The 21,844-nt window shown below is 38.4% G+C and overlaps 1 pseudogene; it reads right to left on the bottom strand.

Moving 5' to 3' along the window:
* Positions 1 to 240: 240 nt before the first annotated feature.
* LOC108519502 (RNA-binding protein EWS pseudogene) overlaps positions 241 to 21,844 on the bottom strand; it is a 30,139-nt pseudogene continuing 8,535 nt past the window's right edge.

Raw genomic sequence — 21,844 nt, 5'->3', positions numbered from 1 at the left:
GGAGATAGAGTTTAGAAGTTTCTAAGACACAAAACTGGCAGGGCTTCATGATCAGCTGGATGTGAAAGCCAAATTTTCCAGGTGGAGATTTAGGCTGGGATAGGGTTGGATAGCATCCTAGATCCAAGCCTGGCAAATGAAGTTTACATTTCACAAAGTTGCCATATGCAATTATATGTGTTAGGGTGAAGATCAGAAACTAAGAGTTCAAAAGCTGATAATTTAGGTAAATGGTCTGGACTAAGCCAAGGAATCAGACACTAGGGAGTCTACAGAATCTCGATCTTGAGAAAGCCTTAAAATGGGAAAAAGATCATTTTCGCTAAGGGAATCTGAAATAACAGTTGCCATGAAAAAGTCAAAGATCTAGAAACAAAGAGATCAAAGTTACACTGGATAGGTCTAGGGGTAACATATCTCAATAATCAAGACAGGTAAACAAGCATATGAAATAGAAAAAAAGGGAAAGAAAATGGTGGAAGAAAATAATACTAGCAACCAAAGCCCTAAAAGAACCTGAGAAGAACAAGGACAGTTTGTTCTTTGGCTTATTTTGCAGTTACTACTGAAGGAAGATAGCTCTGGGGACAAATGACTGCATAGAAAGTCACAGTCACTAGTGCTAGTCACTAGTGCTAGTGACTGTGAAAGCAATCTCATTAAGATAAAGGTAGGGGTCAGAAAATTAGATATTTTGAAGTGTTCTTAATTTAAGATATTAAAATAATAGAAAGCATAGAAAGATCCAAGAAAATTACAACCAAAAAGATCATTCATATTTTGGACAATAAAGATAAAAGCAAGAAGGAGACATTGATGTTCAAATGATTATGGGCAAAAGCCCACAATCCAGTTAACATTGACGTTGTTTTCTTTTAGATGCGACAAAGAGAGAATCAAATTAAAATACTGACCTTGAGGATCTAAGAAATTATGCTTAACATGAATGTGTTTTTAAGTTAAAAGTGAGCACTTCTGATTGTACAATAATTCATTGCACAGTTTGCGCAATGCTTCTCTACACCCTGTGTGAAGCATGAATAACTGGTTCCATTTTGGGCTCTGTGTTAATTCAGGCATCCTCTCCTATCCATACACCATTCAGGATGGAACTGGAAGATTTTATCTAAAATTAAGAAAAGTTGCCTGGATGTGGTGGCACACGCCTGTAATCCCAACACTTTGGGAGATCACAGTGGGAGAATTGCTTGAGACCAGGTGTTCAAGACCAGCCTAGGCAACATAGTCAGACACCGTCATCACAAAAATATTTTAGAGTAGCCAGGCATGGTGGTGTACACCTCTGGTCCCAGCTACTCAGTATGCTTAGGCAGGAAGATCACTTGAAGTCAGAAGGTCGAGGCTGCAGTGAGCCATGATCACATCCCTGTACAACAACCTGGGTGACAGAGAGAAATGCGTGTCTCAACCAAAAAAAAAAAAAAAAAGAAAAGAAAAGCTGGCCTGTTACTATCCATATCTCTGAGTTTCCCAATACCTGCATAGTCAATTCATAAGGTGAAGCTATGTTAAAACTTTTCAATTAGGAAAATACATTTGATAAGACTTTGGGAATATAATTTAGTGGTAGAAAACACTTTTTGCTAGGTATAAGGTTCCTAAAAATACGTTGGGAGCCAGAATGAGACTGCTTATACCCCTCAGACACTCTCATCCTCTTCTCTGAACCCATACAAATAAATATTAAAACAATCAGAAATAACATGGACCATCCAAAGAACTAGTGTATTCCTACTTGTTTTAACTGAGTTATAGTTATTCTTATTTGTTTTAACAAATAGTAAGAATTGAGAAAATAAGTAAAGATTAACATGCTCTGTATTGCAACCAAAGTATTCAAACCAAAAGACAAAATGTATAAAGGTGCATCATAAAACTCATTTTCCTTTCATGGAGTTCAGAAACATCCCTGGAGATTTCTACTTCCAGGAAACTAGAGTAGATGTAATTTTTCCTATTTCTCCCACTAACTACAACTGAAAACTTCAAACATTTTATCTAAAACAAACATAAGATGACTCTGAAAGGTGGGAAAAAAAAAAGACAGACTAGGTTATTGGGATCTGAGGAGCGACATCATGGTGAATTTCTTGGGTTTTCCTTTGTGCCTCATATCCCAGACTTGCAGCTGAAGAAACTGGCAACTCACAATTGCCAATGGGTACAGATTAAGAAAAGCCCCAATAAAAACCTCTCTCTTGCCAAAGGACCAGCAAAAAGGCAGCCTAGCAAGACAGACAACTTTAAACCATAACCACTCTACTGTAACCAAACACCACAGAAAAAGCTGTAACCCCACCCCAACCCATGCTAGTAAAAGCCTAGATTTCCATTCTCAAGAAAATGGAACAGGCCAGGCACGGTGCTTCACACCCGTAACCCCAGCACTTTGAGAGGCCAAAGTGGGCAGATCGCTTGAGCCCAGAAGTTTGAGACCAGCCTGGCCAACATGGTAAAACATCATCTCTACCAAAAACATACAAAAAATTAGTTGGGTGTGGTGGCACATGCTTATAGTTCCAGCTACTAGGGAGGCTGAGTGAGAGGATCACCTGAACTTGGGAACTTGAGGCTGCAGTGAGCCATGAGCACACCACTGCACTCCAGCCTGGGTGACAGGGCAAGACTGTCTCAAAAAAAAAAAAAAAAAAAAAAAGGAAAGAAAAGAAAAGAAAATGTAATAAATGATGTAACAAAGCACCTCAGTACTCCCACAGGAATGGCGTGACAGGAGGCCTAGTGGAGAGTCAGGTCTTCCACCATCGCCCAACACTAATGAGGCCACTCCTATCATGGTGTAGTGCAGACCATGTAAGAAGCCATAACTCCCACACTTGCCCAGCAGTAATGAGGAGTTCCCCCCATACAAGTGTCAACAAATGCCAAGTGAGAAACATGGACTTCCACTCCTACCTGGCAGTAATAACACAGTGTCCCCCAGTTGCCCTGCCAGAGCAGTGTTAGTAAAAAATAATAATAATAATAATAAATCAGCTAAAATAAAAGGTTTAAATAAGATCCAGAGTGTCGTAACACAATATGAAAATGTCCAGGTTTCAACAGAAAATCATTCATCCTATCAATAATCATGAAAAGCTCAGACTGAATGAGAAAAGATAACCAACAGATGCCCACGTTGAGATACAGAGAGATGTTAGAATTGTCTGACAAAGATTAAAGCAGCCATGATAAAAATGCCTCACTGACCAATTAAAAACACACTTGAAACAAATTTAAAAATAGCCTCAGGCAGGGCGTGGTGGCTCACGCCTGTAATCCCAGCACTTTGGAGGCCGAGGTGGGCAGATCACCTGAGGTCAGGAGTTCAAGTCCAGCCTGACCAACATGGAGAAACCCTGTCTCTACTAAAAATACAAAATTAGCCGGGCGTGGTGGCACATGCCTGTAATCCCAGCTACTCGGGAGGCTGAGGCAGGAGAATCACTTGAACCCAGGAGGTGAAGGTTGCAGTGAGCCGAGATCATGCCATTGCACTCCAGCCTGGGCAACAAGAGTGAAATTCTATCTCAAAAAAAAAAAAAAAAAAATAGCCTCAGCAAAGAAACTGATGCTATAAAGAATCAAATGGAAATTTTATTTTATTTTATTTTATTTGAAACAGTCTTGCTCTGTTGCCCAGGCTGGAGTGCAGTGGCTCAGTCTCGGCTCACTGCAACCTCCGCCTCCCAGGTTCAAGCAATTCTCCTGCCTCAGCCTCCTGAGTAGCTGGGATTACAGGTGTGAGCCACCATACCTGGCTAATTTTTGTATTTTTAGTAGAGACAGGGTTTCACCATGTTGACCAGGTTGGTCTCTAACTCTTGACCTCAAGTGATCCACCTGCCTCAACCTCCCAAAGTGCTGGGATTACAGGCGTGAGCCACCGTGCCTAGCCTCAAATGGAAATTTTAGAACTGAAAAATAACCAAAATAAAAAGCTTAGTAGATTGGGTCCTGTTTTGTAATTCATTCTGCCAATCTCTGTATTTTAATTGGGGTATTTTGACTATTTATATTTTAAATGATTATTTATATGTTAGGGCTTAAGTCTGCCATTTTATTTTTGTTTTCTGATTGTTCTCTTCGTTCTTTATTTCTCTGTTTTATTTTTCCTGATTTCCTATGTGTTACACCTTTTTTTTTAGAATTCCATTTAAATTTATCTATAATATTTGGAATGTACCTCTTTGTATTGATTTTTTCTTACTGGTTGCTTGAGTACTACATTATATATACATAACATATTCAATCTACTGGTGGTGAAGAAAAATCTTACCTCCCTTATGTCCCTTTATCCTCCCCCATTTATAATATAATTGTCTTAAATATTTCCTCTATAGACATTTAGAACCACATTTGACAGTGTTGTAATTATTACTTCAACCATCAAGCGTCATTTTAAAAACCAAGAGGAGAAGGAAAGGCTTTTATTTTGCCATATTTTTTCTTCCATGCTCTTTCTTCCTTCCTGATGTTCCAAGGTCCTTCTTTTATCATTTTCTATTTAGAGAACTTTCTTTAGCCCTTCTTTTAAGGTAAATCTGTTTAGGGTAAATCTGTTGGCAACAAATAGCCTTCCTTCATCTCAGAATAACTTCATTTCCCCTTCACTCTTGACAAATATTTTCACTAGGTGACAGTATCCCAGGTTGACAGTAATTTTATTTCAGCCCTTAAAAAATATTGTGACACTTTCTTCTGGCCTCCATGGTTTCTGATGAGACATTTGCTGTTATTCTAATTGTTTTCCCCTTACCCCAATAAGTAAGTTATCATTTTTCTCTGAATGCTTTCAAGATGTTTTTTATTTGTCTTAAGCTTTCAGAAGTTTAATTATAATGTATCTTGGTGTGGATTTCTTTGGATCCAACCTGTTTGGATATCAGCTTCTTGCATTTGCAGGTTTAGGTCTCTTGACAATGTGCTGTGTGCTTTTGGCCATTATTTGTTTGAGTACTTGTTCAGCCCAGCCTCTTTTCTTTTCTCCTTCTGTGACTCTATTAAGAAAATGAAAGACAACCTACAGAGTAGTAGAAAGTATTTGCAAACCACATATAAGACAAGGGACAAGTTAATACCTAGAATATACAAAGAAATCTCAAAATTCAACGGTAAAGAAAAAAAAAAAAAAAAACAGCCGGCACGGTGGCTCACACCTGTACTCCCAGCACTTTGGGAGGCCAAGGTGGATGGATTATGAGGTCAGGAGATTGAGACCATCCTGGCTATCACGGTGAAACCCCATCTCTATTGAAAACACAAAAATTAGCCAGGCGTGGTGTCGCATGCCTGTTGTCCCAGCTACTCACGAGGCTGAGGCAGGAGAATCACTTGAACCAGGGAAGCGGAGGTTGCAGTGAGCCAAGATCACGCCACTGCACTCCAGCCTGGGCTACAGAGGGAGACTCCATCTCAAAAAAAAAAAAAAGAAAAAGGAAAAGAAAACAATTTAATTAGAAAATGGGCAAAACACATGAAGAGACATTTTACGGATCTTAAATAAATGAAATTATTTTCAATGTCATCGGTCATTAGGGAAATGTAAATTAAAACCAAAATTAAGTATTACTACATGCCTATCAGAATTGCTAAAATGAAAATAGAAACAACATCTAGTAGAGTGTGGAGAAACTGATCACAGATACATTGCTGGTGAGAATGTAAAGTAGTACAGACACTGAAATACAGTTTGGCAATTTCTTAAAAAGCTAAACATGCACCGTACAACCCAGAAAATGCAGTCCTGGGCATTTGTCACAGAGAAATGATAATTTATATTCACACAAAAACCTGTACATGAATATGCATAGCAGCTTTCTTCACAATAACCAATAAGATCATTTTTTTAACTGTGTCACATCTATACCAGGGGTGTTCAATCTTTTGGCCTCCTTGGGCCAGGTTAGAAGAAGAAGAATTGTCTTGGGCTGCACATAAAACACACTAACACTAACAATGGCTGATGAGGTTTTTAAAATTGCAAAAAAAACTCATAATGTTTTAAGAAAGTTTACAAATTTGTGTTAGGCCGCATTCAAATCCTTCCTGGGCCACATGCAGCCTGCAGGCCACCTGTTGGATAAGCTTGATCTATACCATAAAATATTACTCAGCAATTAAAAGAGAATCAAGTTATTAATACATACAATAACCTGGATGAATGTCCAGAGAACCATGCTGAGTTGTAAAAGCCAACTTCAAAAAGGTACACACTGTCTAAGTCCATTTATGCAACATTCTTGGCTGGGCAAGGTGGCTTACACCTGTAACCCCAGCACTTTGAGAGGCCGAGGTGAGCAGATCATCTAAGGACGGGCATTCGAGACCAGCCTATGGTGAGACCCCATCTCTACTAAAACTACAAAAATTAGGGCTGGGCACAGTGGCTCATACCTGTAATCCCAGCACTTTGGGAGGCAGAGGCAGGCTGATCGCCTGAGGTTGGGAGTTTGAGACCAGCTGGGCCAGCATGGTGAAAACCTGTCTCTATTAAAAATACAAAAATTAGCAGGCGTGGTGGCAAGTGCCTGTAATCCCAGCTACTCTGGAGGCTGAGGCGGGAGAATCGCTTGAACCCGGGAGGCAGGGTTTGCAATGAGCCCAGATTGCGTCATTGCACTCCAGCCTGGGCAACAGAGCAAGACTCTGTCTCAAAAAAAAAAGTAAATAAATATAGTTAGATATATAGTTATATAGTTATATATAGTTTTATATATATAGTTAGTGATATATCATTATATATAGTTTTATATATAGTGACATATAGTTATATATAGTTTTATATATAGTTATATATAGCTATATATAGTTATATATAACTATATATAGTTATATATAGCTATATATAGCCATATATATGGTTATATATGGCTATATATAGCTATATATAGTTATATATACATATAGAGAGAGAACATTCTTGAAATGACAAAATTATAGAAACTGAAAGCAGATTAGTGGTTGCCAGAGACTAAAGAGGAGATAGAGTAAAAAGAGAAGAGGTATGGCTCTAAAAGGGCAATCTAAGGGATCCTTATAGAGATGAAGATATCAATATCGTGGTTGTGATACTATACAATAGTTTTGCAAGATGTTACCATTGTGGGGAACTTGGTGAAGGGTACATGGGATCTCTCTGTATTATTTCTTACTACAGAATGTGAATCTCAAAATCAACAGTTTAATTGTTTTAAGCAGTCCTTCATTACTTTGAAGAACCAATCTGAAGTCCACAATTTGGATCTTTGGATGTAGTTCCTTTAGTGCAGCTCCTCAAATATAGTTCTTCTCACTCTAGAGAGACAAGTTATCTGCCTGCATGCACCTAACACACAATTGTGGGACAGGGATACCAAAAGTGATATAGACACATCTGTTCCAAAAAGGGAGAAAATGGGAAGTGCATGGAAATGATTGGTCCATAACAATTCTAAAACCCAGCAGAGCAAATGTTTGGAGTTCTGTGATTAGGATTCAATCCCATTCCTGCCTGAGAATAACTCTCAAGTCCTGGCTCCACTCTCTGGGACCTTGGCTTGGCTTTCTGATTCATCCTTCCTTTCTATGAAAGACAGCCCTATTTGAAGTGTCTTCAGATTGTTTTTTGTCATAGAAATTGGGGTGCAAAGGCCTCTTTTCCTTTTGTGCTGTCTCTACCTCTTTCAGGTGTTTCTACCAAAAAAATTATCCTAAAATATTTGTGGGTCTCCTATAAACCTTAGTGGGATTCATCCTATTAGACAAAGCTATGCCCACAAGTCTCTGAAGATAAGCTTTCTCTACCTGGGGGTTCTCCTGAGACTGCTGAAGTACCAAATCCTTAAGCTCCTTGGAATTCTCTGAGGCGCTTCTCTAGGTCTTTCTGAGATCTTAACAGAAGATTTTAAACTTCTACCTATGGCTTTATCTGTAGTGCCATAGATTTTATCTTTGTTCAGAAGCCATTTCTTAATTTTAGTACCATTTGTTTTTGGAAAGGCTGGAGACATCAAGTCCTGACTCCTTTACATCTAATATTCCTTCCTTTAGCTTATGTCCTTTCTCGTTATTATAAGCAACAAAAAGAAGCCAGAAGTATCTTCAACACTGCATAGACATCTCCTTAACTAGATCACCCAGTTCATTAGACAACTCTTCTACTTCTTCAATTTTTAATTTCATTTATTTTCATTTTTTTAGTCAGGGTCTTGCTCTCTCACCCAGGCTGGAGTGCAGGGATGCAATCATGGCTCCTACAGACTCAGCCTCCCTGGTTCAAGTGATCCTCCCACCTCAGCCAGAGAAGCTGGAACTAAAGGCATGCACCACCATATCCACTAATCTCTATTATTTTTTCTAAAGGTAGGGTGTCACTAAGTTGCCCAAGCTAGTCTCAAATTCCTGGCCTCAAGTGATACTCCCACCCCAGCCTCCAAAAATGCTGGGATTACAGGTATGAGACACCATGTCCAGTCAGTTGTCTAATCTTTATGTTACCACAGACAACAATTACTCAACTTTCTGCCACTATATAACAAGAATCCCCTTCTCTCCAATTTCTAATAATGTTCTTCTCACTTTTCTTTAATTCCTTACCCTTAGCTTTTTCAGAAGTCATTGGGCAAATACTAACAAACTTTTCGAAGCATTTCAGGTTTCACTACAACTCTCCCGACAGTCCTAGCTTCTACCCATTAACCTAGTTTAAAAACCACTCCCACATTTTAGGTTTTCGGTGTAGGTTTTCCTCACTTCTGGGTACCACAATCAGTATTAGTTACCTATCACTGAGTAACAAACCACCCACAAATTTAGCTTCTTAAAATAGAAATGAGTATGTATTTTCTCACACATTTTCTGTGAGTCAGGAATCCTAAAGCAGTTTAATTAATGGTTCTGACTTAAGGTCTCTCATGGGGTTGCAGTCAAGGTGGTACCTGGGCTGCAGTCACGTGGAGACTTGACTAAGTCTAGAGGATCCGCTTCCAAGACGACCCATTCATGACACTGGCAAGTTGACCTCTTGGCAGAAGATCTCAGTTTCTCACCATGTGGACCTTTCCATAGGCCTGCGTGAGTGTCTGCATGACACAGCAGCCAGCTTCCTGAAAAGTGAGTGATCCAAGAGATGTTAGTATATAAGTTATTTTTTATGACCTAGCCGCAGCAGTCACACTTCATTTGTATAATATCCTATTGGCTAGACAGGTCAGTCCCATTCAATGTGAGAGGTACTACACAAGAATGTGAATACCAAAAGGTGAAAACCATTGGGGACCATCTTGGAAGCTGGCATCTACCATGGTAGAACAGAAAATCTCAGAGTGAAAAACAAGAATTCTGAGTAAGAAATGTGCATATTGCAACAACTACTACACCAACTACTGTGAATCGTCTGAGAGAAACAGTGAAGGCGATGTGATAAACACACACATTAGCTGAGAAAGTTATTCAATATTTTGTTCACTGCCATGTTTTTTGATTTTTTGAAATGTGATGGTCAATCTGATCACTGTAATGGGAGATTTAATGTTGAATGTTCTGTGGTTTAAGTTATGAAGAGAACCATGGAAGCATTTCCACTGTTAGCAAGAATGTTAGGATTTTCAAGGCTTTCATAGAAGTTTCATTAAAAACTTTCACTGTGCTTTTCAGAAGGGATGTTAGGAAACATGACATTTTTCTATTATGACAATTGTAACACTGTGACAGAACTGGTACAAATTTTTCTTAAAATGGATAGCCTTCTTATTAGAAGAAAAAATAATAATAGAATAAAAATTTCAGAGGTGTTCAAATTCAAAAAATGCTGGATCTGGAGGGATAAATAGCAATAATGTTAAGAGTAGCATTCACTCTAATCAGTAATCTTTGACTTCATTTAAACTATTTTTTTATTTTGTTTTGTTTTGTTTTGTTTTGAGACAGAGTCTCGCTCTGTCACCCAGGCTGGAATGCGGTGGCACCATGTCGTCTCACTGCAACCTCCACTTCCCAGGTTCAAGCAACTCTCATGCCTCAGCCTCCCGAGTAGCTGGGATTACAGGCATGCACCACCACACCTGGCTAACTTTTTGTATTTTTGGTAGAGCTGGGATTCCACCATATTGGCCAGGTTGGTAAGTAAGTCACTTTTAAACGATTCAAATATTTTCCAAGAAAGAAAAACAGTTATCAGTCACATCATAATATGTGGCAGAAATGAGAATAGTTCAAAGTGCCAAAACAAATTCTTCTAGAACTGTGGAAAAGGCATGTTCAACTATTTATAGTAAATGAACCAATAAACTTAAACTATACCTTTAGTTTCTTAAAATCTAATTGAATCTTACAGTATTGCAGAATATTTAGAAGCTTATGAGTGGTTAAAGCCTGGAATAGATTTTGCTCACAGTAATTCCAATAGGACACACATATGACTTGAAAATTAAGGTAGAGAATAATTTATCAGTCAAGTATTTATAAATCAGTACTCATAACTACATCCTGGGAGAAATGGTAGAGAGTAGTGACATACTCAAAAATATGAAAGATGCAGGGTGGTGCTCTCATCATCTTTATTTAATGTACCAGTTGAGTCTCCAAAAAAAAAATCATACAAATCATGCAAAACAGTGGACTGCTATAAATTTAACTAAGTGGTAGCCCCAGTCAGAGCTGCTGCACTACAATTTGCTATCTTTAATGGGATAGACTGACAACTTCTGGCATATAGTATGTAGCTATTCATCTGGTGAGTACAGTTTTTTTTTTTTTACCATTATTATTATTATTATTATCATCATTACTATTATTATTTTGAGATGGAGTCTCACTCTGTCACCCAGGCTGGAGTGCAGTGGCGCGATCTTGGCTCAGTGCAACCTCCACCTCCCAAGTTCAAGCAATTCTCCTGCCTCGCCTCCCTGAGTAGCTGGGACTACAGGTATGTACCACCATGCCCGGCTAATTTTTTATATTTTCAGTAGAGACGGGGTTTCACCATGTTGGCCAGGCCGATCTCAAACTCCTGACCTCAAGTGATCCACTGCCTCGGTCTCCCAAAGTGCTGGGATTACAGGCTGAATGCAGTCTTTTAAATCCTTACCAGGAAAAAAGATCAGAAACAAATCATATTCATTTGTAACAGACATCAATACACATTAACAGTCTTGTCCTAGGGCTATATTAACTCTCCTACTTTCTGTTGCAATGCGGTCCAAAGAGACTTTGATTGTGTGGACATTCCACAAAACATGATACTGGTCAATTATATTGATGACATCTTGTTAATGAACCTGGGGGTAGGGAATGGAGGCATGAAATGGCAAGTACTCTAAATGTGCTGGTAAGATAGATATGCATCAGAAAGTGAAAGAAAGACCATGTGGTGATTCAGAGACCTGTCCCATCAATGAAATTATCAGGGTCCCATTGGCCTTAATCATGCAGAGACATCCTATCCAAGGTAAAGAACAATTTATTGCACCTTGCACATCCTACTGCTAAGAAAGAGGCACAGTGAATGGTAGCCCTCTTCAGATTTTTATATAGTATGAGAATTTGGGAATCCAACCCATTTGTCAATCCATGTGACTCCAAAGACTGCCAGTTTTGAACAGCATCCAGAGAAAGAGATCTGCAGCAGATTTAGGCTGTGGTACAAGCAGCCCTGACACATAGGCTATAAGCCAGCAAATTCTGTGATGCTAGAGGTATCTGTGGTGGATGAGTGATGCTATGCAGTCCCTGGAAAGTGTCAGTAGAAAAACTGGACCTCCAGTGTTCCAGAACAACAGCAGAGAATTAGACATTGTTTCAAAAGCAGCTTCTGGCTTGCTATTGGCCCTCAATAGAGACTGAGCACCTGACCATCGGACATCAAGCCCAGGGCTTTTAGGCCTATACAGTAGGCAGAACTAGAAAATATAAATAAAATACCTGATGCATCCACATTGATCATTCCAATTTCAACTCAATTTTATGCAATCTCTTTTCTATTATATTTGCATCTCCTTTTGCTACATGAGAATTCTTGTTCTCAAAGATGCAGAGGATCATGGAATTAGTATATTCCATAATTACTCACTTGATTACCTCATACTACACACACACAAGTCTCAGAACAATCATATTAATATTACCACCAATATGATTACTGAAAAAGTTCTTAAAATCCATATACTCTCTACAGTCTTAAAATAGAAATATTCTAATGAGGATTCAGGTTCAAGATGGCTGACTAGAGACATTGGACACTCACCTTCTCCAGAAAGAAGACCCAAAATTATGAAAAGATAAGCACACCTTGAAGAGAACATCCAGGAGAGACCGCTAGAGTCCAACAGAGAAGCCTCAGCAAACACCTGAGGCACAGAGGAGAAGGAAGCGAGTGGCCAGTTGGGAGCCAGAGGTGCTCGCTATTGTAGGGAAAGGTAAGTGAGAGAACGTCAGTGGTTCAATTCTCCCCACCACAAAATACTGTAGCCCCAGCCATGGGAAGCTCCTCTAACCACACAAACCCTGAAGCTAGCATGGAGAGTGACCTGCAGACCCTGTAAGGACATTACACTGACAGGGAATTCATGCTGGGTCACTCCCACCCACTGAGACCTAAGCAGCTGCAACAGGGCACTACTGGGAGAGCACAGCCATCATGAGACGCATTCTGCCCCGGGAGCTACAGCTCCCATCTGTCCACATCCCAGGAGCCTTCACCGACATCCCCCAGTGGCCATCCAGAGGACTACAGTGGCACATCACTGGCTGGCCCCAAAGGTGCTGCAGGGTCCCCAGTACTCTAGCCCACAGGGAGCACTACTCCCCAGCGACAGATCCCAATCAAAAAGAAATTCATGAAATCCTGGAAAATTGCAGTGCACCAAAAAGGCAGGCCTGGACAAAGGAAAATAAAGTGTATGCTTTCTAGAGCCTGAAAGCTTCCCTGTCTGGGGCCATGAGAAGCAATCCTGCCCCCAGAAGCAGCACAAACTCTGTGCTCAGGCTTACAAGCAGAGAGTGAGAAACCCTCTCCACCTCCACATACTGCCACAGCAGTTTCTCCAACCAGAAGCCGAGGTGGATAACCCTGAGAGCTGACAGTCTGGGGCTCAGATAAGTGACCCCACCCCTACCAGCAGAGCAGCCTCTGTGCTCAGGCTTGCCCATAGACACTAGGACCTTCTCTCCCCTTTGTCACACTGCTGCAGCTGTAGCCACTGCTGCTGCCACCAGGAGCTAGGACAGGCAAGACAAAAGGCTGCCTGTCTGGGCCTGTGAGTGGCAACATGCCCCAACTGGCAATGTGGCTTCCATGCCCGGACTAATGTGCAAAGGGCAGGGTCCCTTCCCACTTCTATGTGGTGCTGCGGTGCTGCTGCCACCAAGAGCAGGCAAGCCTGTGAGCTACATGTCTGGGGCTCTGAATGGTGACCTCATATCACAGCCACTGCCGACACCAGTGCACACTACTCAGACCCAGAGAATCATCCTGCCACTGCCACTACCAGCACCCATACCATACCAGTTGCCTAGGTATCTGAAAACTCATTCACCCTCCTGGCCTACCACTGCCACTGCCAGTATTTGAGCAAGCCACCTGGAGGCTCAATAATTGACCTGCCTGGTCCCACTAACACCTGTGCCAGCAAGAACTAGTGTTCTTGGGGCTAAGAACAAGTACACTCAGCCTACTGCTGCCACCACTGGGGCCTGAAGACTGGCCCACCTGGCAGCTCTGTGTCCAGCAAAACTTCATCACAGCCTCTACTAATAAATGCACCCTAAACAACCAAAGAAATCACAGATATCATTCACGCCACCTACAGTCAAAGAAATCATGCAGAGACTACACTACTGCACACGCCCAGAAGCAAAGCCCAAAGGGCCCTATCCAAGCAATGCTATTGATACATCTTCAGGAAAAAGTCCTCCCATATGAAAGCAAATTTTAAAAATTGAAAGAAATTACTACTACACCAGATGCACAGATATCAATTTAAGGATGTGGGAAACATGAAAAAGTAAGGAAATATGACACCTCGAGAACACAATAATTGCCCAGCAACAGATCCCAATTAAAAAGAAATTCACGAAATTCTGAAAACAGAATTCAAAAGTGTGATACTAAATAAGCTCAGTGAGATACAAAAGAATTCTGAAAAACAATACAAAGAAAAAAGAACAACAATTCAGAATATGAATGAGACATGTAACAAAGAGATAAATATCATTAAAAAGGACCAAATAGAAATTCTAGGACTGGAAAACTCCCTGAATGAAATATAAAATACACTTGAAAGCTTCAATGATAGGCTAGATCTGCTTTCTCTGTCAATGACAGAGAACATCCTAAAAGTAGCAAGAGAAAAGCATCTGGTCACTTACAAAGGAGCCCCTGTTGGACTTCTCAGCAGATACTTTACAGGTCAGGAGAGAATAGGATGATATATTCAAAGTGCTGAACTACTCCTACCCAAGGATACTACATCCAGCAAAATTATTCTTCAAAAATGAAGAAGAAATACAGTGTTTCCCAAGCAAATGCTGAGAGATTTCATCACTACTGAACTGACCTTACAATAAATGCTCAAGGAAGTCCTAAACCTGAAAGCAAAAAGATGACAGCCTCATGAAAATATACAAACTTATAAAACTCACTATAAAGCAAACACACAAATGAGGAAAAGACTCAAATCGTACCACCATAGGAAAACAGCAAACCACAAGGACAAACAATAAGAAAAAAAGAAAGAAAGGAAGCAGTCAGAAAATAATTAACAATAAAGCAAATAAAACTTCACATATCAATAATTACTTCGAATGTAAATGGATTAAATTCTATACTTAAAAGATGTAGACTGGCTTAAGAAATTTCTAAAAAGTGAACCAACTATATGCTGCTTACAAGAAACACACTTCACCTGTAAAGACAGATACAGACTGAAAGTAAAAGGATGGAAAAAGATATTCTACACAAACAGAAATCAAAAGTGAGAAGGAATAGTTATATCAGATAAAACAGACTTTAAGTCAAAAACAGTTTTTTAAAAAAGACAAAGACAGTCATTATATAATGAGAAAGGGATAAATTCAGCAAGAGAATATAATAATTTTAAATACATATGCATCCAACACTGGAGCACCCAGATTCATAAGGCAAATATTACTAGATCTAAAGAAAGAGCTAGAGCTAGACTCTGATACAATAATAGTAGGAGACTTCAACTCCCCACTCCCAGAGAAACATTAGGCTTAAACTGGACTTTAGGCCAAATGGACCTAATAGATATTTACAGAACATTTTATCCAACAACTGCAGAATAAACATTCTTCTCATCAGACATGGTACATTCACCAGGATTGACTATACGTTAGGCCAGAAAACATGTCTCAACACATTTTCAAAAATCAAAATTATGTCCAATATCTTCTCAGACCACAATGGAATAAAACTATATAAATCAATACCAGGAGGAACTTGGAAACTATGCAAGTACATGGAAATTAAACAACATGCTCTTGAATGACCATTAAGATGGAAATCAAAAATTTCTTGAAACAACTGAAAATAGAAACATAACATACAAAACCTGTGGGACACAGCAAAAGCAATGCTAAGAAAGAAGGGTATAGCAATAAATGCCTACATCAACAAAAATAAAGATTTTAAATAAACAATCTAATGATACACCCCAAAAAACTAGAAGAGCAAGAACCCAAAATTTGCAGAAGAAAAAAAAACAAAGATCAGAGGAGAAGTAATGAAATAGAGCAAATATTTCAAAGAGCAAGCCTATATATATAGGCTCTTTGAAAAGATAAAAGTTATAAACCACTAGACTAACCAAAAAGAGAGAAGACCCAAATAAACAAAGTCAGAAATGAAAAAGGATACATTACAATTGATACCACAGAAACACAAAAGATCATCAGAGATGATTATGAACAAGTAACTATATGATAACAAACTGGAATATGCAGAGGAAATGAATAAATTCCTGGAAACAAAACCCACCAAGATTGAATCAGGATAGAATAAAAAACCTGAACAGACCAGTAACAGGTAGCAAGATTGAATCAGTAATAGAAAGCCTCTCAACAAAGAAAAGTCCAGGACCATATGGAATAATAGCTGAATTTTACCAAATGTAAAAAAGAAGAATTAATAACAATCCTCCTCAAACTATTCCAAAAACTTGAAAAGGAGGGAATTATCTCTTACTTATTCTACAAGGCCAGTAATACTCTGATGCCAAAACCAGACAAGGACACAACAAAAAAGGAAAAGTACAGCCCAATATCCCTGATTAACATAGATGCAAAAACCCTCAATGAAATACTAGCAAACCAAGTGCAACGGCACATCAAAAAGATGATACACCATGGTCAATCTAAATTTATACTAGGAATGCAAGGATGGTTCAGCACATGCAAATCAATAAACACAATACACTACATCAACAAAATGAAGGGCAAAACCATATGTTCATCTCAACAGATGCAGAAAAATTATTTGACAAAATTCAACACCCCTTTCAGGATTAAAAACTCTCAACAAACTAAGCATAGAAGAATCATACCTCAAAATAATAAAGGCAATATAGAACAAACCCACAGCTATCATCATACTGAATGGGGAAACTTGAAAATCTTTCCTCTACTAACTGGAACAAGTCAAGAATGCCCACTTGCACCAATTCTATTCAACATAGTACTGAAAGTCCTAGCCACAGCAATCAGGCAAGAAAAAGAAATAAAAGGCATCTAACTTGGAAAAGAGGAAGTCAAATGTTCCCTCTTTGCAGACAATATAATTTTATAACTGGAAAAAACGAAAGATACCACCAAAAACTCCTAGAACTGATAAACAAATTCAGTAAAATTACAGGATACAAAACACAAAATTGGCAGCATTTTGCTAATGAAATAATGAAATAGGCAATAATAACCAATAATGAAATAGGCAAAAAAGAAATCCAGAAGGCAATCCCATTTACAATAGTTACCAAAAAATATACCTAGAAATAAATTTAACCAAGGAGGTGAAAGATCTCTACAAGGAAAACTGTAAAACACTGATGAAAGAAATTGAAGAGGATATGAATAACTGGAAAGACATTTTGTGCCCATGGATTGGAAGAATTCATATCATTAAAATGACCATACTGCCAAAGTAATCTACAGATTTAATACAATCCTTATCAAAAATACCAATATCATTTTTCACAGAAGCAGAAAAAAAAATTCTAAAATTTGTATGGAACCAAGAAAGAACACAAATAGCCAAAGCAATACTGAGCAAAAAGAACCAAGCTGGAGGTGTCATACTATCTGACTTCAAAACAAACTGTAAGTAACCAAAACAGCATGATGTTGGTATGAAAACAGACAAATAGACCAATCTAATAGAATAGAGAGCCCAGAAGTAAATCCACATATTTATAGCCAACTGATCTTCAACAAAGCCACCAAGAACATACATTGGAGAAATGACACCCTCTTCAATAAATGGTGCTGAGACAAGTGGGTAACCATACTGAGAAGAATGAGACTGGCTATCAGATACACAACCTGAAGGAAAAAAAAGAAAGAAAGAAAAAAAAAATGAAACTGTACCCCCATCTTTCAGCATATACAAAAGTCAACTCAAAATGGATTAAAGACTTAAATGTAAGACCTGAAACTATAAAAACACTAGAAGAAAACAGGGAAAACTCCTCAAGATACTGGTCTAGGCAAAGATTTTATGGCTAAGACCTCAAAAGCACAGACAATTAAAAAAAAAAAAAAAAAGGCTGGGCATGGTGGCTCACACCTGTAATCTCAGCACTTTGGGAGGCCGACCTGGGCATATTGCTTGATCCCAGGAGTTCAAGACCAGCCTGGGCAACATGGTAAAAACCCATCTCTACCAAAAAAAGTACAAAAATTAGCCAGGTGTTGTGGCACATACCTTTAGTCCCAGCCACTCAGGAGGCTGAGGTGGGAGGATCACTTGAACCAAGGAGGCAGAGGTTGCAGTGAGCCAAGATCACACCACTGCACTCCAGCCTGGGCAACAGGGTGAGAACCTGTCACAAGAAAAAAAAAAAAAAAAAAAAAAAAAAAAAAAAAAAAAAAAAAAAAAAACCACACACAAATGGAAGTATACTAAACTAAACAGCTTCTGTACAGCAAAAGAAACAACCAATGGAGTAAAGAGACAACCTCTTGAATGGGTGAAAATATTTGCAAATTACTCCTCAAACAGGGGACTAATATACAAAATATATAAGGAACTCAAACAAAGCAACAGTGGAAAAAATAATTTCATTTAAAAATGGGCAAAGGCCTTATTTATTACAAAACAGAAATGTCTCATGACTTATCTATGTGTACCATATTTTAATAGATCTCATACACCAGAATTCAGATCATGAATGACTGACAGAATATTTTGTTGGGCAGTCCTGATTTAAAACTAAGACTGGCTTGTGGTTAAATGAATGTGTTCAGTTTTTGAATTTTAATAGTAATTCCAATTCGGTAAATGCTATCACTATTTACCGCTTCTAAAGATAATGATTAGACTTCGTTAGTAATGTTCAACTTTTCACAAAGATGGTGAGTGCCATCTTAAAACTTACTGGAGACTGGTTTTATTTAGATTTATATAACTGGTTTAAATACAGGGGAAATTCCTTCACTGTCTCAGAACCAAGTAAGATTCACCTGTGTTTTGTGTTCATTTGCCTCTTAAATGCAAGTGTTGAAGATAAATAAGGTAGCAATATCTAGAGTTTTGGCCTTAACTATGCCAACATAATTAGAATTCCCTGTATTTAAAACAGTTTCTTTTACTTATTGAAAGGCATTTTAGTGTGGGGTTTATGTGTAATATCAAAGATTATTTAACACTTCTCACATTTTATAGATCTATAAGGTCACGTGCTTTTAAAATAGTAGCAAGTTAAACTTCACTCTTGAATTCTTTACAATCTAAGTCAAACTAAGTTATAATTTAGGATTGTCTTTAAACAGCCATTCAGAAACATAAAACCATAGAAACTGTTGTGTATTTGTGATTGAGAATTGTGCTTTTGCCAACTTAAAAGGAATAAAGTAGAGGAGATAGACAAAAATTTTTAAATTATGTGTGATCATAAGACTTAAGATAATAAGAAAACCACAGATCATGAAAAAAAAATGGGCAAAGGCCACAAATAGACATTTCTTGAAAGAAGACATAAATGCCCTATAGGTTTATGGAAAAATGCTCAACATTACTAAATGATGAGGGAAATGCAAATAAAAACTACAATGAGATAGTGTCTCACCCCAGTTCTAATGGCTACTTATTATTAAAAAGACAAAAAATAACAGATACTGGTAAGGATGTAGAGAAAAGGGTCTTTATACGCTGTTGATGGGAATGTAAATTAGTACAACTACTATAAAAAGTAGTATGGAGATTTCTCAGGAAACTGAAAGTATTAGATTTAGTTTCAGTAATCACAATATTGGGTATCTATCCAAAGGAAAATAAATTAGTATATCGAAGTGATACCTGTGCTCGCAGGTTTATCACAGCACTATTAACGATAGCAAAGATGGCCAGGTGCAGTGGCTCATGCCTGTAATCCCAACACTTTGGGAGGCCGATGTGGGTGGATCACCTGAGGTCGGGAGTTTGAGATCAGCGTGACCAACATTCTGAAACCCCTCTCTACTAAAAATACAAAATTGGCCGGATATGGTGGTACATGCCTGTAATCCCAGCTACTCAGGAGGCTGAGGAAGGAGAATCGCTTGAACCAGAAGGCAGAGGTTGTGGTGAGCCACGACCACACCATTGCCTCCAGTCTGGGCAACAAGTATGAAACTCTGTCTCAAAAAACAACAACAAAATAAAACAATAGCAAAGATATGAAATCAAACTAAGTATCCATCGATGGATAAATGGATAGAGAAAATGTACTATATATACACAGTGGAATACTATTCAGCCATAAAAAGAGTGAACTCATGGCCATGCTTGGTGGCTCATGCCTGTAATCCCAGGCATCTCTACTAAAAATATAAAATTGTCTGGGTGTGGTAGCACCCGCCCATAATCCCAGTTACTTGGGAGGTTAAAATACAAGAATTGCTTGAATCCAGGAGGTGAAGACTGCAGTGAGGTGAGACTGTACCACTGCACTCCAACCTGTTGACAGAGTGAGACTCCATCAAAAAGAAAAAAAAAAAAAGAATGAAATCATGTCATTTGCAGCAACATGTATGGAACTGGTCAGTATGTTGCAGAAAATAGGCCAAGCACAGAAAGACACATACTATATGTTCTCACCCGTATGTGGGAGCTAAAAACCTTGATCTCATGGACACAGAGAATTAAATCATAGATAGATGGTCAATAACTGGGAAGGGTAGGTGGAGGAAGGAGGAGGGGATGAAGAGATGAAGAGAGGTTGGTTATGGGTATAAACACACAGTTAGATAGAAGAAATAAGTTATATTGTTTGATAACAAGCTAGGGTGATTACACTTAGCAACTTCAAGAGATAACATTGGTATCAACTTGAAGTGATACCAATACATAAGAATAATAAACATCCAAGGTGATAGATACCCCAGTTACCCTGACTTGATCATGATACATTCTATATACCTAACAAACACTCATGTCTAACCCATAAATATATAAAATATTATATATCAATAAAAGAGAAAATAGTTGTACTATATTTACTTTGTCAGGACCATTATATACTACACTCTCTCCCTCCTTTTTTTTTTTTTTTTTTTTTTTTTTTTTTTTTTTTTTTTTTTTTTTTTTTTTGAGACAGGGTCTTGCTCTGCCACCCAGGCTGGAGTGCTGTGGCATGATCACTGCTCACTGCAACCTCAATGTCCCTGGCTCAAGCAAGCAATCCTCCCATCTCAGCCCCCCGAGTAGCTGGGAAGGTGTGTACCACTACGCCCAGCTACTTTTATAATTTTTTGTAGAAACAAGGTCTCCTTATGTTACCCAGGCTGGTCTTGAACTCCTGGGCTTAAGCAATCCTCCTCCCTCAGTCTCCCAAAATGCTGGGAGTATAGGTGTGAGCCGCTGTACCTGGCTTAGTCACTCCCTCTTAACCAGTGATGTGCTGGAGCCAGTTCATACCAGCTCAGGAAAGCCATTGCTAAATTTTCAGGAACTTTGCAAGCTAGTTGTTAAGCACATCTGTTATGTAAATTAAATTATGTACTATATAACTATATATGGTGTATAAATATTACTATATAATGGTGTGACGAGTGTACCTCTTCTCAACTCAACATTCAGTGACATCCAGTTGCTATCCTGAAATCAGCTATGGTGGAAATATTTATACCATAGAAATCAGCCAGTGCTACAAATCAGGACTTGATTTATTGTTTTTCATGATTACCTTGACTTAAGAAAGTGATAAAGAAAATATTAATAATACAAATTAAACTTAAAAGTCTATTGTGTATATAGGCATTACATTTTAGATAGCATCCAAAAAAAGGAGTAAATATTTAAAAACTACTATCCAATACATCAAAGAAGTCCCTTACATCTTTGACAAATTTGTGAACTTCTGATATACATCTTCATTGTTTCACATTTGTCTTACTAACACAAACAAAAATATCAACCAACATTCATGTTAGAGGGAATCATTCATCAATGACACAAGCAACTTCTTTGCTGAATCAGATGATAGTCATGCATTTATTCATAGTCTGATATTTGTGATACTATTATTGCAGGGATAATTTTTAAAACTGTTAGTAGATTTTGCAAAAAAATAGCATCTCACACTAAAGTTACAGGTACGGGCTGAAAAGCAAGGTATTTCTTTTTTTTTTTTTTTGG

This window comes from Rhinopithecus bieti, unplaced genomic scaffold (genome assembly GCF_001698545.2).
Source record: "Rhinopithecus bieti isolate Rb0 unplaced genomic scaffold, ASM169854v2 scaffold_2435, whole genome shotgun sequence".
Classification (NCBI taxonomy): Eukaryota; Metazoa; Chordata; class Mammalia; order Primates; family Cercopithecidae; genus Rhinopithecus; species Rhinopithecus bieti.
This window is presented reverse-complemented; position numbering and strand designations above follow the sequence as displayed.